The following is a 16,367-nucleotide window of genomic DNA, read 5'->3' as shown; positions in this document are numbered from 1 at the left end:
TACAGTCTCAGAAATATCCATCAGTAAGAATATATTATGACAATGACATTGTGCAAGATGAAGTAATTTTGTAAATGTAGATGACTAAATAACTTGCTGCTAATTATGGGGATTTTGTCTGTTCTTTCTCCTCCCGCTCATTCTTCAAAGAACCCTCAGAAAATTTGGCAGATTCAGAACCTTGGACAGAGAGAGAGAGAGAGAGAATGGAGAAATAGTAGGCTGGGTATTCAGCCTTAATAAGACAAGGGATTCTATGAGTGCTAAAGGATTTGTGAGCAGTGGATGTTGTGCAGTAATTGCCACAAATTGATAAGTAATGTTCAGCTCCATTGGTTGGTTGGCTGAGAGATTTAGAGTGCATAACGTTAATTCCAAAATACTGACGCTCTTTAGATATTGAAATTGAATGTTCAAAAGATGCTTTCAAAATTATTAATTTTCTAATTAAGGGGAAAATATCCCAGCAAGTCTCTATTAATTGGTGAAGGGCCACTGCTGCTTTTCAGTAAATTCTTTGGCAAGGAACGAAAATTAAAAGTTAAATACTGCATTAGGTTTTCAAGCAGGTCTTGATAAGGGTTATTTTCATAATTGATGCTTAATTTGGTGACTTTTGGCATTCACGAAAGTGAGACATAATGATTGTCATGTATTTTAAATCTATGGGGTTTATTTGTAAATAGGTAAAATTTTCAGAAGCACTTAAGTGACTTAGGTGCATAAGTCCCATTGATTTTTCATTGGATTTTAGGCTCCTGTGTCACTTAAGTGCTTCTGAAAATTTTACCCCCCAAAACTACCTATATTACAGATATAGCACTGATTCCCATTTGCCTTCTAACTTGCTAATACTTTTGCTATATGTATTGTTACGGCAGGCATCACCAGGAGGTGGTGGTACGCATAGTCTTCCAAGGTCTTTTTCTTAGCATGTGAGCAATTGTACAGTCTTGGGGAGATGTGTTGTGGCTAGTTCTGTTCTGTAAGGTGCTGGGTGGAGGAAGCTGTGGCTTGGCAGAGGGGAGATAGCATTTGATTATGTTTTCATTAATCATTTTTAAAGTTTTGGCATGATTGTGCCTTGTTCTGCATGCCCATGCAGGTAAGAAGGGATTGTAAGGTGCCTCCTTACTCTCCTGCAGAACTGCAGATATTGTATTGCAGGTAACAGTGTAAGGGAAGAAGCAGCCTCTGCAGAGTTGCTGCTTCCCCTCCCATGCTGGTGAATGGGAAGAGAGTAGGTGGGAGTGGGGACAAGTGGAGCCTTGGGCTTTGTCTGGGGCCATCTCCCACCACCAAGAGAAGGGGGAACTGGGAGACAGATTAACTGTGAGTCACGATCTCCTTCACAGGCTGTTCCTGATGCAGCACAACAATGCCACAATTCAGCCCTTATTTAAAATTGAATTTATCCTGCTGTAAAGCTAGAGATGGGCCTGAGCTGCAAAGTGGGGCAATGAAGATGAGCATTCCATTTCTCCAGATATATCAAGGTCAACACCTTGGAGTCTCTTGCTTACAACATTTATTTCAAACAGTATGTCATGCCACAACACTAAGCCACACAGAAATGTGAAGTTATGTATGTTTCTGGTGAGTCCATTTCTCTCAGTTATCCCACGAACAGTTCCTGTTATAGCATTATCCGCCATAATGGCAACTATGGCATCATCTATCTTCCCAATTTGATGTTTGGTAGACTTTATCACCTCAGTCAACTTTCCCATCGTGTGACACTCAGTGGTTTCAGTGTCAGAGAGGATGTTCCCAGATGTTGCTTCAAAATTTGCCATTGATGAGTTGATGCAGAGAAAAATACATAAATACTTTGAATTACATTAAAAAATTCAGCAGCCTCACTAGAAGCTGATGCTGCATCACTGACCACCAAGTTCAATGAATGAGAACTGCATGGGACAAAAAAAAGCTTGAGGGTTTAACTCTTGGATCCGTGTCTGCATTCCTCTGTTCTTTCCTCTCATGTTGGCACCATTATCGTAGCCCTGACCTCTTATGTCAGCTATCACAATTCCCGTATCTTCCAGCTTTTTAAGAAGCACATTTGTCATACCAGCTCCTGTAGGATCATCAATGTCAATAAATTCTAGAAAATGCTCTGGCAAATGCAGGGATATTTTCACTAGGTTCTGTTGTTACAGAACGCACCATTAAAGACATTTGTTCCGTATGGCTGACGTCAGGTGTTCAGTCCAGAATAACAGAGTAATATCTTACTGACTTCAGATCTGCCACAACCTTCTGTTTGACTTTTGTTGCCAGTAACTGTATGATCACATTTTGAATTGTTTTTCCAAGGTAGTGGTGTGTGTACATTTCTTGGGTGGTGACTCTTCTTAGATGCTCCTGGAGTACAGCATCAAACTCAGCCATCAGCTCCACAATTTTAAGGAAGTTTCCATTGTTTGGCACATACAGCTGATGTGAAGTGCCACGCAGTGCTAGGTTTTGGGTAGCAAGCAGTCTCACAATGGCAATGAGCCTTTTCAGAACATTTTGCCAGTAAAGAGACTCATGCAGTCTTCTCTTGATGCTATGGTGGCCTTTAACCTTAGTCTCATCTCAAACTCTTTCCACCTATGGAATGCTCTCTGGTGATTTGCTGTCTTCTCATGCAAGCCAGATTTTTCCAGTCCTTTGTTCCTGTAGAACCCAATGTGGCTGGAACATTAGACTGGAAGAGTTTGCAACAAAAACAGTATGCAGAATTCTGGGTTTTTGAATACATAAGCTATGGCCTCTCCACTTTGTCGCCATTGGGGATTTCACACCAATAATATGTTGGATGGAAACTTCTATTTTCATTGTCTTTGGGGAACATGAAGTTTTTCATTTGCTGTGGCCCATGCAGTACAATGAGGTCCCTCAGGCTACTGCTCAAGTGGGTCCACAGTCCTGGATCATCTAGACTTAAGGAACCAAACTCAGCAGCAGCTGTTTCTTGCGCCTCCACCACGCTCTTCTCTGATCTACACTTTTCTTCAGGAATATGCATGGTTATATCCATTTGAGATGGAGATATGGATGCTGCAGTAGCTGCCAGGTCACCTGCACTCTTGACTAACTGGAAGATCAAGCATCTCCTCACCACTCACATCCTCACTGGGGCCGGAAGGCTCACCGTGAACATTTGTGTCTATGTATCTCAGGAGAGCGCCTTCCTGCTTAGATAGAAAAGCTTCCTTTGCTTGCTTTCTTTTTCTGAATGCTGCCCCAGAGGGGCATTTTTTTCTTTCGCTCATGATTGCTGTTCTGTGTAAGCTATAGTGGCTCTCACTCAATTGAAGGGGACAAAATAAGCAGGCTGGTAGCAGGGCCTGAGTGAGGGAAGATATCAGTGTCTTAAGGGCCTAACTGGCTCCTACTACTTCAGTTGACGGCCTGTTCTCTTCAAGTGGGTTCAGGGAAGCAGCAGGAAACAAGAAGCTCCCTGAGAAGCTGATGTGAATCAGTCCAGGCTCCTGGGGGTGCTAGAGAGGTACATAAGAGGCTCCTCCTCCTCCTCTCTCTCCCTGCAGTTCCTGCTGCTTTCTGTTATTCCCTCACCTTTTCTCTTGCCTGCCTGTTATGTCTCTTGTGCCCTCCTTCCTCCAGCCCAGCACTCCACCATCTCTGTGCATCTCGAGTAGAGAGAATACATATGCACCAGCAGCAGAGACAATTTTCTACACTCTGGGTCCTAGTGGCACCCCCTCACAGTCTGGCACCTGAGGCAGCCACCTCAGTTCGCCTCGTGGTAAGGCCAGCCCTGCCCATAGACTTTGAAATTGATACAAATGTACTAATAATTTTTCATTCTTAACATAAATAACATTCTCACACCAATCAGTATTTATACAATGAAAAGCTTTATTTCCCTGCCTTGCAGATCCAATCCTGGGAGGTGCTGAGGCCCACTACTTGGCAAACTGAAGTTGTTGGGGGTAAAGGTGCTCACTGCTCCCAATCACATCAGTGTGGGAGTTGCAGGGGCTCAGTGATGCCAGGATCAGGGCTTTAGCTGAAAGCTGAAGATTAATATGGACACACACTGAAGACAGTGAAAGGTAGGTTTCAGAGTGTGACTTGCATAAATATAATTTTCTGCTGAAACTCAAATTCAAACCCTACAGGCAGATTAAGAGCACAGGAGTTAAAGGTTTTGGGATCTACAGCCGTACAGTGCACAATTCTTGGTGTAGTTGAATTTTAATATTGTTCAGGGGGAATGTTGGTGGCTACTAATAAACATGTCTTTGATCTATAGGCACATACATGTCTTTGATCCCTCACATACATCCCTGAAACTGAAAAGCATGCTAGCCACCTTTCATTGAGGCCAAATCAAAGAAGCATTTGAGCTTATTTATGGAGCAAGGTAACTGAAACAATAGAGAAGCCACTGCCCAAGGCACAGAGTCACATGAGAAGGCATGAGCAAGAACTCTCTCAGGGACAATAAGAGGGGTTTCCATGGGACTGATGGGAAGAAATGGGGCTGCAGCATTGACTGATAGAGCTGTGTGTGTCAAAAGTGAAAGTGAGCAGATAGTGTGAGTTTAGCCCTGGGAAGAAGCCAAGAGAGAGTTTCTTTTGGTAAGAGTGATGGCTGGAGAGGCAGGCATGGAAACTGCAAGCAAGCAAACTGCCTGCTGTTGATTCCGGGTACGTTGTTTGTAAATAAACAGGATTGCACCAAAGAAATATCTGACTCTATCATCAGTGTCTCTTCCTAATAGAAACAAACCAGCAAGGCCCTGAATATTGCCTAACCGCTCCAGCAACAATATGTGCAGTTCTAAAGTCTATAAGGCTTGATTCTCATTTATACTAAGGCACTATACTGGTCTGACAATGTGTAGGGAGTCTTAAAATGGATATACTGCCAGAGGGGTATAAAGGGACCTTAGCCTAAATGAGAATCCTACTCTATAATGCTACAATATTAAGTTACAGTGAATTTAAACAACAGAAAACAGTACTCGTTTTCTGCCCTTTTACTGATTTATTGCTATTAGACAGCTAATTGCAATCTGGCTGAGTCCTAACCTGTGTGGATATAGTTTGATACCTTCAGGACTCTGAGGCTTCATTAGTTATCATATTCTAAATTATTTTACATTCCCAATTATACCATTATGGCCATTCAGTCTCCTGAGTGATCTAACTGCCTAAAAATCCATTAAGCAAAAGGACCTTTTGGAGGGCCTGTATGTTATGAGTCACAAGCCTGTAAGGGGCCCAAACACTCCTGAGTGAAAAACTTTGCTGGAAGGGATCCTGTGAGAGGAAAACTCCATGAGTGCCTCCCAATTGTTTGTGTGTGCGGTGGAAAGGTATTATGTCTCTTTAGAACAACCGAGGAGTTCTGCTCTAAGAAACTATGAATCCCTTTCTGAGGACCATTTACACCAGCTCTGTGGTCAACTGTCCTTTCTCTGGCACTCAGCCAGGGCTTTCTCTACCAGCTACTGTGCCTGTCCAGGAAGTCAGGTGGGGAGTATACAGTGCAAAAATGTGAAAGCTAACAGCCGTAGGCTGCTGGATTGTGTGTTTGTGTATTCTGCACAGCACTGGATGGAAAATTCCCTTCTGGACTTGCCCATACTTCCTCTGGTGCCCCAGCCTGCCCCCCTCTCTAACCACAGATCCCTGACTGAAGAGTGTTTAGTGGCATGTAAATAGCTAACCCTCCTCCATGAGCAAAGAATGAGATTCACATATGGGTGGTCCCATCTATGCATCTCAGGGGAATGATCAGGTCCAAAAATGTGCATATATTCATGTATAATTTGATTTCTCAAAATATAGTTCTGCTTTTAGGAAAAAGAATTTAATCTGATAACTAGCCTAGAAAACTCACTGGCCATTCAGATTCCTTGTTTTAGCCTCCCAATTTAAAAAGGAAATTTAGATTAATGTATTTTAGGGACTTATACCAATTGGTGCAGTTAGCCAATAAACCACCTGTACTGCCACCAAGTCACCACCAAGAGCTCCCCTAATCAAAAATCCAGCTTCAGACCCTCACGAGTACAGCGGGGTGGCTAATCCATACCAAAGGGTACGTCTACACTACGGGACTATTCCGAATTTGCATAAACCGGTTTTGTAAAACAGATTTTATAAAATCGATTGCGCGCGGCCACACTAAACACATTAAATCGGTGGTGTGCATCCATGGTCCGAGGCTAGCGTCGATTTCTGGAGCGTTGCACTGTGGGTAGCTATCCCGTAGCTATCCCATAGTTCCCGCAGCCTCCCCCGCCCCTTGGCATTTCCGGGTTGAGATCCCAGTGCCTGATGGGGCAAAAATCATTGTCGCGGGTGGTTCTGGGTACAGCCTCACCCCTCCCTCCCTGAGCAGCAGACAACCGTTTCGCGCCTTTTTTTGCTTGGTGAACTGTGCAGACGCCATAGCACAGCAAGCATGGACCCTGCTCAGCTCCATACCGCAATCGTGAATGTTTTAAACACCTCGCGCACTCTAGTGCAGTCTATGGTGAACCAGGACCTTCAATCCGAGGCGAGGAGGAGGCGGATACGGCAGCGCGGCGATGACAGTGATGAGGACGTAGACACAGAATTCTCTCAAACGGCGGGCCCCTGCGCTTTGGAGATCCTGATGGTAATGGGGCAGATTCTATCCATTGAACGCCGATTTTGGGCCCGGGAAACAAGCACTGACTGGTGGGACCACATTGTGTTGCAGGTGTGGGACGATTCCCAGTGGCTGCGAAACTTTCGCATGCGTAAGGGCACTTTCATGGAACTTTGTGACTTGCTTGCCCCTGCCCTGAAACGCCGTAATACCAAGATGAGAGCAGCCCTCACAGTAGAGAAGCGAGTGGCGATAGCCCTGTGGAAGCTTGCAATGCCAGACAGCTACCGGTCAGTCGGGAATCAATTTGGAGTTGGAAAATCTACTGTGGGGGCTGCTGTGATGCAAGTAGCCAAAGCAATCACTAAGCTGCTGCTACGAAAGGTTGTGACTCTGGGAAACGTGCAGGCCATAGTGGATGGCTTTGCTGCAATGGGATTCCCTAACTGTGGGGGGGCGATAGATGGAACCCATATCCCTATCTTGGCACCGCAGCGCCAGGGCACCCAGTACGTAAACCGCAAGGGGTACTTTTCAATGGTGCTGCAAGCACTGGTAGATCACAAGGGACGTTTCACAAACATCCACGTGGGATGGCCAGGGAGGGTTCATGACGCTCGCGTCTTCAGAAGCACTACTCTGTTTAAACGGCTGCAGCAAGGGAATTACTTCCCAGACCAGAAAATAACAGTTGGGGATGTTGAAATGCCTGTCGTTATCCTGGGGGACCCAGCCTACCCCTTGATGCCATGGCTCATGAAGCCATACACAGGCAGCCTGGACAGTGGTCAGGATCTGTTCAATTACAGGCTGAGCAAGTGCAGAATGGTGGTGGAATGTGCATTTGGCCGTTTAAAGGCGCGCTGGCGGACATTACTCACTCGCTCAGACCTCAGCCAAACCAATGTCCCCTATGTTATTACTGCTTGCTGTATTCTCCACAATCTCTGTGAGAGTAAGGGGGAGACCTTTATGGCGGGGTGGGAGGCTGAGGCAAATCACCTGGCCGCTGATTACGCGCAGCCAGACACCAGGGAGATTAGAAGAGCACACCAGGAAGCGGTGCGCATCAGAGAAGCTTTGAAAACGAGCTTCATCAATGGCCAGGGTACAGTGTGACTGCTGTGTTTGTTGATGAACACCCAACCCCCTTGATTGACTCAGTCCCTGTAAGCAACTCCCCCACCCCCTTCGAGTACAGCTTACTTATGCAAATAAAGTCACTCTCATTTAAAAAGCATGAATTCTTTATTGATTCCTTATAAAAAGAGGGAGAGAAGTAAGGGTGTGGTTTGGGAGGAGGATAGGAAAGATGGAGAAGGCCATTAAAAAAAAAATTCACAGTAACGACAGCCTTCTGGTTGGGCTGTCCACAGGGGTGGAGTGGGCGGGTGCACGGAGCCTCCCCCCACGCGTTCTTACACGTCTGGGTGAGGAGGATGTGGAACAAGGTGAGGGTTGAGGGTGGTTATACAGGGGCTGCAGTGGCACTCTGTGATCATGCTGCCTTTCCTGAAGCTCCACAAGACGCCGGAGCATGTCAGTTTGATCACGCAGCAGCCCCAGAGTTGCATCCCGCCACCGCTGATCTTCCTGCCGCCACCGCTGATTTTCCTGCCGGTCTTCCTGCCGCCACCTCTCATCTCGGTTGTCCCTCCTGTCCTCACGTTCATCCCTCCTGTCCTCACGTTCACTGGCCTCTTTCCTGTAATTTGAAACCACGTCCTTCCACTCATTCAGATGAGCTCTTTCATTGCGTGTAACTTCCATAATATCCGAGAACATCTCATCTCGCGTCTTCTTTTTCCTCCGCCTTATCTGTGCTAGCCTTTGGGATGGAGGAGGGATGGTTGAAAAATTTGCAGCTGCATGAGGGAGATAAATATTTAGAAAGATACATTTTACAGAACAATGATTATACTCTTTCACAGTGAAAAGAAGTATTCACCTAGCACATGTGATTTCCCTACAAGGTCGCATTTTTAATCTTAATAGTGAGTGCCTGCAGCTCTGGAGTTACAGATCTCACAGACACAGGTCCAGGCATCAGAATTCAGCTTGCATGCGGCCATGGTAAGCCACTGTCTTTCTGCTTCTGTAGTGATGTACCCCTCCCCCCCAACGCATGGCTAATACCACGCTAGCTCCCTGCTAATCAACAACCTTTCCCCCCCCCCTATCCACTGCGTGTCTGGTACCTTGGGGAAGATCGCCGGTGACCAAACACAGAAAAGATCATCGGCATTTCACTCCTCCCCTCCCCCCGCTTCGCTACGTGCAGGAAAGTTTTTTTTTTAACCTGATGCAGTCCACGAACCCAGTAGAAAAATGGCCACCCCCCTTACTTAAATTCCTGATTTTTAACCAGGTTATCCTGAACGATATCACTTTGCTGAGGATAACAGAACAAGATAAAGAACGGATGCTTCTTGAATGCCAGCAGTCACCGGGACCATACGCTGCTATGCTTTGCCACGCAATGATACCTGATTACTTGTTACATGCATGGCGTGGTAAAGTGTCCTACCACGGTGGGCGGAACAAGGCTGCCTTGCCCAGAAACCTTCTGCAAAGGCTTCTGGAGTACCTACAGGAGCGCTTCATCGAGATGTCCCTGGAGGATTTCCTCTCAATCTCCGGACATGTTAACAAACTTTTCTAAGTAACTATACTGTCTGCGAATGCATCCCAAGTCCTCAGGGCAAATCAATCATTAAAAAAGGCTTGCTTAAAAAACAATGTTTGCTATTTGCAAAGGTACACTCACCAGAGCTCCCTTCCATGGCGTCATTGTCTGGGATAGTGGCTTGTGAGGGCTGGGAGGACGGTAATTCCGTCAGGGTGATAAAAAGCTCCTGGCTGCTGGGGCTCACGGAGTGCTGTGTGCTCTCTGCTATGTCTTCCTCCTCTTCTTCATCTTCATCTTCCCCGTCTGCATAATCCTCAGCCATGGCAGAGATTACAACCCCCACCTCGGAATCCACCATCAGGGGTGGGGTACTTGTGGCGCAGCCCCCTAAAATTGCATGCAGCTCAGCATAGAAGCGGCATGTTTTTCGACCTGCCCCGGACCTTCCGTTTGCTTCTTTGGTTTTCTGGTAGCCTTGTCTGAGCTCCTTAACTTTCACTCTGCACTGCACTGAGTCCCGGCTGTGGCCTTTATCCGTCATAGCCTTAGAAATTCTTTCAAATACTTTTTCATTTCGTCTTTTGGAACGCAGTTCTGTTAGCACTGAATCCTCTCCCCAGATAGCGATCAGATCCAGTACCTCCCGTGCAGTCCATGCTGGGGCTCTTTTACGATTCTCAGGAGACTGCATTGTTAACTGTGCTGATGAGCTGTGCGTGGTCACCTGTGCTGATGAGATGAGATCTCCACGCTGGGGAAGCAGGAAATGAATTTCAAAAGTTCGCGGGGCTTTTCCTGTCTACCTGGCCAGTGCATCCGAGTTCAGAATGCTGTCCAGAGCGGTCACTGGTGCACTGTGGGATAGCTCCCAGAGGCCAATGCCGTCGATCAGCGTCCACACTAACCCTAATCCGATATTTTAATACCGATACTAGCGTTACTCCTCTCGTTAGGGAGGAGTACAGAAACCGGTTTAAAGAGCCATTAAAATCGATATATGGTGCCTCCTAGTGTGGACGGTTGTGGCGTTAAATTGGTTTTACGCTCCTAAAACCGTTTTAAACGCGTAGTGTAGACCAGGCTAAGAATCTATCAGACAAATCTCACCTTTCTTCGTGAATTTTCCAAGGACAGTTTGTGAATTTCTGAAACATATTCTTTGTTCAATAAATAATTTCTTTAGCCAACTCTTTCTTTAGATTATTTGTGACTAGTTTTTTGTGTGTATCTGATCAAAAGAACACGCCAGTTCACATTTCCTTAGATTTGAGTTTCAGCTGATTTAATGGCTCATCCTGAGATAGAGTGGCTAAGAAGGAGAATCTGATCTCTTTTCTTGAACCAATGCAAACATTAATTTATGGACTGAATCTGTGCGTGGGGGAGGGGAAGCAGTTTCTTCAGGTCAAGAGCACAATCAACAGCCATTTTAACCAACTTGTATAAATACAGTGGATTCAAGCATTTTTTCAAAGTGTTTACAATAAACTAATGAGAAATGCATGGAACAAATTTGCATGAGTAAAGGCTGAAAGCATCATAAAGAAAGTTTTGTGTCCAAACATTCAAAGTTAGAATTATCACTCCAATAGAGAACTCCCAGATTGCAATACAGAGACAACCACTAGGAGAGAGCAGTGGACACAGAAAGGAGTTTATATCTCCTTCCATTCCAAGTTCAGATGACTTAAAACCAACAAATCATATGTTGTTTTTCTTCCTATCGGTTCCCATCTGTGTTTTGGATTTTATGTGAATTTGTTTCCCTGAACAAAAGAAAACAAAACATTTGGTGCCCAAAAATGAGTAGACAGGTGGTCTTCAAAAAATATATTTTTCCCATTGTGATTTGCACCACCATTTAGTCTAATTATCCCTATCATCTCACTCTTCATATTGTGGTGTTTTTCAGAGGAAAGCAAATATCAGCATTTCTCTTCAAGAAAAAAGAACTAAGTTGGAAATGATACAAAAAGCAGCACTGGCCACCGGTACACTTTCAAAAGCTTGTTGACAACAAAATAGAAGAGATAGACACTCAAAATCTTGTCAATTTTAAAAAAAAGTAACTCATTTTTTAGGTTCTACTCCTGTCTTTGATCCCACTGCAAATTCACATTAGCTTTTTGTGAGCATTTGTGCTAGCAATCTGATAAGAATTACATTCACCTCATCAGAGAAAAGAATGATGATGAGGATGGTTTAGTTTTTTTCCTACTCAAAAATAAGAAATGCAGCTCAGATTTCAAACAGCAAAGCTAAAAAACTACCTTCCTGAAAAATTGTCTCATACTTCCATGTTGTGAATAGATTCAAGACAATCATAATCTGTCTGTGGACAATCGAAGAACAAAAAAAGATGAAATTATTCATATAAATGGTTCGTTATGAATTACACATCTGTTTCTAATGACTAAGCATGTACTTTATTTCTATTTGACTTGTACAATGTTTGATACTAGAGTGTCTGGCTCAAGAAGTGTACATGTGAAAGACAGACAATCTATGCTGGGAGACCCTGAGAACTGTTAAAAGGTTTTGTTTTTGTTTTTAATTCAGATGGTCTTGTTTGGTTGGTTTTTTTTAATGATGATGACCCATATGGGGGGTAATTGTTGTAGAAGGAGTGGATTTTCAGGATGGGTAACAAGGAAGAAAGTTTGGTGGGGGAGTGGCACTATATGTGAAAGAAAGCATAGAGTCAAATATAGCAAAAATCTTAAATGAATCAGACTTTACCATAGAATCTCTATGGATTGCTATTCCATGCTTAAATAATAAGAATATAGCCATGGGAATATACTACTGACCACCTGCCCAGGACGGTGGCAGTGATTGTGAAATACTCAGGGAGATAAGAGGCTACAGAAACAGAAAACCCAATAATAATGGGGGATTTCAACTATCCTCATATTGACTGCCTAATTGTCACCTCAGGATGGGATGCAGAGAGGAAATTTCTAGACACCATTAATGATTACTTCTTGGAGCAGCTAGTCCTGGAACCCAAAAGGGGAGAAGCAGTTCTTGATTTAGTCCTAAGTAGAACACATGTTCTAGTCCAAGAGGTGAATGAAGCTAAACTGCTAGGTAAGAGTGATCATAATACAATTAAATTTAATATCCCTTGACATGGGGGAAATACTAATGAAGACCACCAAAGTAGCATTTAACTTCACAAAAATGAGGACAGTAGTTAAACGGAAGTTAAAAGAAACAGTGACAATGGAGAAATACCTGCAAGCTGCATGGAAACTATTTTAAAACACCATAATAGAGGCTCAAACTAAATGTATACTCCCAAATAAAAACAAAAACAAAACCGTAAGAGGACAAGAAAAAATGCCACAATGGCTAAACAACAGAGTAAAAGACGATTAGAGACAAAAATTGGAAGTCAAATCTTACTGAAGAAAATAGAAAGGAACATAAACTCTGGCAAGTCAAGTGTATAATTAGGAAGGCCAAAAAAGAATTTGGAGTGTAACTAGCAAAAGACCCAAAAAACTAAGAGCAAAATTTATTTTAAGTACATCAGAAGCAGGAAGCCTGCCAAACAGTCAGTGTGGCCACTTGACAATCGAGGTGCTAAAGGAGCATTTAAGAAAGACAAGGCCGTAGCAGAGATAAAATAATACTAATTATTATTTGCATCAGTCTTCACTGCAAAGGATGTGAGGAAGATTCCCACTCCTGAGCCATTCTTTTTAGGTGACAGAGCTAAGGAACCCTCTCAGATTGAGGTGTTGTAGCAGAGCGTGTACTCACCGGCACGGCGCCCTCTGCTGGCCAGTATCTCACCTGCCTCCAATTTTAGGGTCTGGGGCCATTTGTTGGCCTGCTCCTTGACCACTTGGGTCCTGGCCTCATGCTGGGCCTACTCAGTCTCAGTTTCTTTATGTGTGACCAGCTCGGTGATGGTCTGGGTCCCGACCTCCTGCTGCCGCCGCCACCTCTCGTGGGTGGCCCAGTGGTTGGTCAGCCATTATTCCTGTGGTTTCCACCTTGTCCAGTTTTGCCCCTTCTGGACCTCCAGGCACCTCCTTCAGCCACCCCTCAGTTCCCTTGAGGGTGCAGTGCCCCCTAAGGTGGCCCGGTGTATGGCAGTCCCAGCAGGCTTCCTGCCCCTTTGCTGCCCTGGGCCATGGCTTCTTCTGTTGGTCCTTCTCAGGGACAGCCCTCCCTGGGCTGCCCTGGGTCAGGCTCCTTGAGGCCAGGCACTCCCTCCATAGGTGCCCCCACTGCCCGCAGGCCCAACACCTTTGTTGCCTCCTGACTTCCCTCACAAGGTGGCCTCTCTTCTGGGCTTGTCCCTTCCTCCATTCTGGGTGAGGCTCCCTGTCCCCATCCCAGTAGAAACAATCCACCCTTACATGCCCATGCCGCCCACAGGCGTAACAAGCCCCATGCTCCTCCACCGACCTCCTGGCGCAGGCTCTGGGCTTTTCCCACCAGTCTCGGCAGTCTCTCTGGAAATTCCTCTGCAGGAGTTTCACCAGGGCCCGCTGCTCCTCTGCCAGCTGCCCCAACTGTGCCTGCAAGACCCACTATCTCTCCTGGTTCTCATAGACCACACGGAGCAAGGTCTCATGCCACTCCTGTGTTCCATCAGTCCCCTTCTGTCGGGGCCCTGGCACCGGATCTTAGCCAGGGATGGCACAAGAGCCTTCAGCAAAGAACATCTCTGTATATGCTGGGTCCATTGTCCCCTCCTCTTCTACTTGGCAATAGTCCCAGTCCTATCCCTGCCACTTATATCAGGGGTGACCATCTGTGCCCACAGTCTCCACCACGTATAGCAAAGTCGAAGACTCACCGGTGCGGCACCTCCTGCTGGTCGTCTTGGGAATTAGCTTTTCAGCCTCAGAGCACCCTCACCTGCCTCAGGCCTCGTGTCCCTCCTGGACCCCGGTGCCCTTTACCTTGGGGTTCTGCCCCACAGTACCCCCACATTTTAGGTCTCCCCTCCCAGGGGAACCCCCAATCCTCTATTCCCACCTTGCTTCAGCAGCTACTGCCAGTCATCATCTAGCCCCCGCTCACTGGGGCAGACTGCAGTTTGTAATCCACTCATCATTGGCCAGAGGTCGGACCAGCTGCCTCTGCCTAATCCCAGGCTGCACCTCTGCAACCCCAGTACCTGCTTTGGCCTTTAACAAGGCCTGCAGCCTGGGGATTTGCCAGGCTGGAGCTCCCTAGCTCCTCTTGCCTTTCCCCAGCACTGCTTTACTCCCAGTACCCTGAGCTCCTAGGCAGCCAGGTCCTTCTCACTCCACAGCTAGAGAGACTCACCCAGCTCTTCCCTGAACCCTTATAACAGGGCCAGGTATGGCCTGATTGGGGCATGGCCCCAGCTGTGGCTGCCTCCCCAATCAGCCCAGCCTTCCTCCATCAGAGCGGGGTAACTGCCCCGCTACAGGTGTCAATAAAGATGTTTTGGAACAGATTAATAAATTAAACAGTAATACGTCACCAAAACCTGATGGTATTCACCCAAGAGTTCTGAAAGAGAACAAATATGAAATTGCAGAACTACTAACTATGGTATGTAACCTAGCACTTAAATCAGTCTCTGTACCAGATGACTGGAGGATGGATAATGTGATGCCAGTTTTTAAAAAAGGCTCCAGAGGTGATCCAAGGAATTACAGGCCAGTAGGCCTAACTTCAGTACCAGGCAAATTGGTTGAAACTATAGTAAAGATCAGAATGATCTGACACATAGATGAACATGATTTGTTGGAGAAGAATCAACATGGCTTTTGTAAAGTGAAATCATGCCTCACCAATCTATTAAAATTCTTTGAGGGTGTCAACAAGCATATGGAAAGGGTAATCCTATGGATATAGTGTAGTTGGACTTTCAGAAAGCCTTTGACAATATCCCACACCAAAGGCTCTTAAGCAAAGTAAGCAGTCATGGGATAACAGGGAAGGTCCTCGCATGGGTCAATAACTGATTAAAAGATAGGAAACAAAGGGTAGGAATAAATAGTCAGTTTTCACAGTGGAGAGAAGTAAATAGCAGGATCCCCACAGAGATCTGTATTGGGACAAGTGCTGTTCAACATATTGAAGAAGGGTGAACAGTGAGGTGGCAAAGTTCGCAGACAACACAGAGTTACTCAAGATAGTTAAGTCTAAAGCAGACTGCAAAGAGTCACAAGAGGATCTCACAAAACTGGGTGACCATGCAACAAAATAGCAGATGAAATTCATGGTTGATGATTGCAAAGTAATGCATGTAGGAAAACATAATCCCAACTATACATTCAAAATGATGGGGGTCTAAATTAGCTGTTACCAGTCAAGGAAGAGATCTTGGAATATTATGATTAGTTGTATGAAAACATCTGCTCAATGTGCAGAGGCAGTCAGAAAAGCTAACAATGTTAGGATCCATTAGGAAAGGGATAGATAATAAGAGGTAATATAATGCCATTATATAAATCTATAAAATTCACACTTTGAATACTGCATGCAGGTCTTGTCACCCTATCTCAAAAAAGACATATTAGAAATGTACGGAGAAAGTCAAACAAAAATGATTTGGGTACGGAACAGCTTCCATATGAGGAGAGATTAAAAAGACTGGGACTCTTCATCTTGGAAAAGAGGCTAAAGGGGGATATGGTAGAGATCTGTAAATCATGACTGGTGTGGAGAAAGTGAATAAGGGGTCACCCAATGAAATTAATATGCATCAATGTAAAACAAACAAAAAGAAGTATTTCTTCACACAACACACAGCCTGTAGAACTCATTGCCAGGGGAGGTTGTGAAGGCCAAAACTATAACTGGGTTCAGAAAAGAATTAGGTAAACTTATGGAGGACAGGTTCATCAGTGGCTGTTAGCCAAGATGGCCAGGGATGCAAACCCATGCTCTGGGTGTCCCTAAGCCTTGGACAGCCAGATGCTGGTTCTGGATGACAGAGGATGGATCTCTTGATAATTGTCCTGTTCTGTTCATTCCCTTTGATGCATCTGGCATTGGCCACTGTTGGAAGACAGGGTACTGATCTAGATGGACCTTTGGTCTGACCTAGTATGGCCGTTCTTATGTACTTATAAATTAAGGAAGAAAACATTGCACAGCAATTCTGGTCACAGTACAATCAGTCTCGGTATTGCAGTA

General features: G+C 45.1%; 1 protein-coding gene across 1 annotated transcript in view; it reads left to right on the top strand.

The window, feature by feature from the left end:
- Positions 1-4,034: 4,034 nt before the first annotated feature.
- The window catches only part of DLGAP1 (DLG associated protein 1), a 271,090-nt gene continuing 258,757 nt past the window's right edge, over positions 4,035-16,367 (top strand). The window contains exon 1 of the mRNA XM_045007859.1: positions 4,035-4,067. The gene's annotated coding sequence lies outside the window, so the exon portion shown is untranslated. The remainder of the gene's footprint in view (positions 4,068-16,367) is intronic.

Source organism: Mauremys mutica, chromosome 2, assembly GCF_020497125.1.
Source record: "Mauremys mutica isolate MM-2020 ecotype Southern chromosome 2, ASM2049712v1, whole genome shotgun sequence".
Classification (NCBI taxonomy): domain Eukaryota; kingdom Metazoa; phylum Chordata; order Testudines; family Geoemydidae; genus Mauremys; species Mauremys mutica.
Note: the sequence above shows the minus strand (reverse complement) of the source record. Positions and strands in the feature narration are given on the sequence as shown.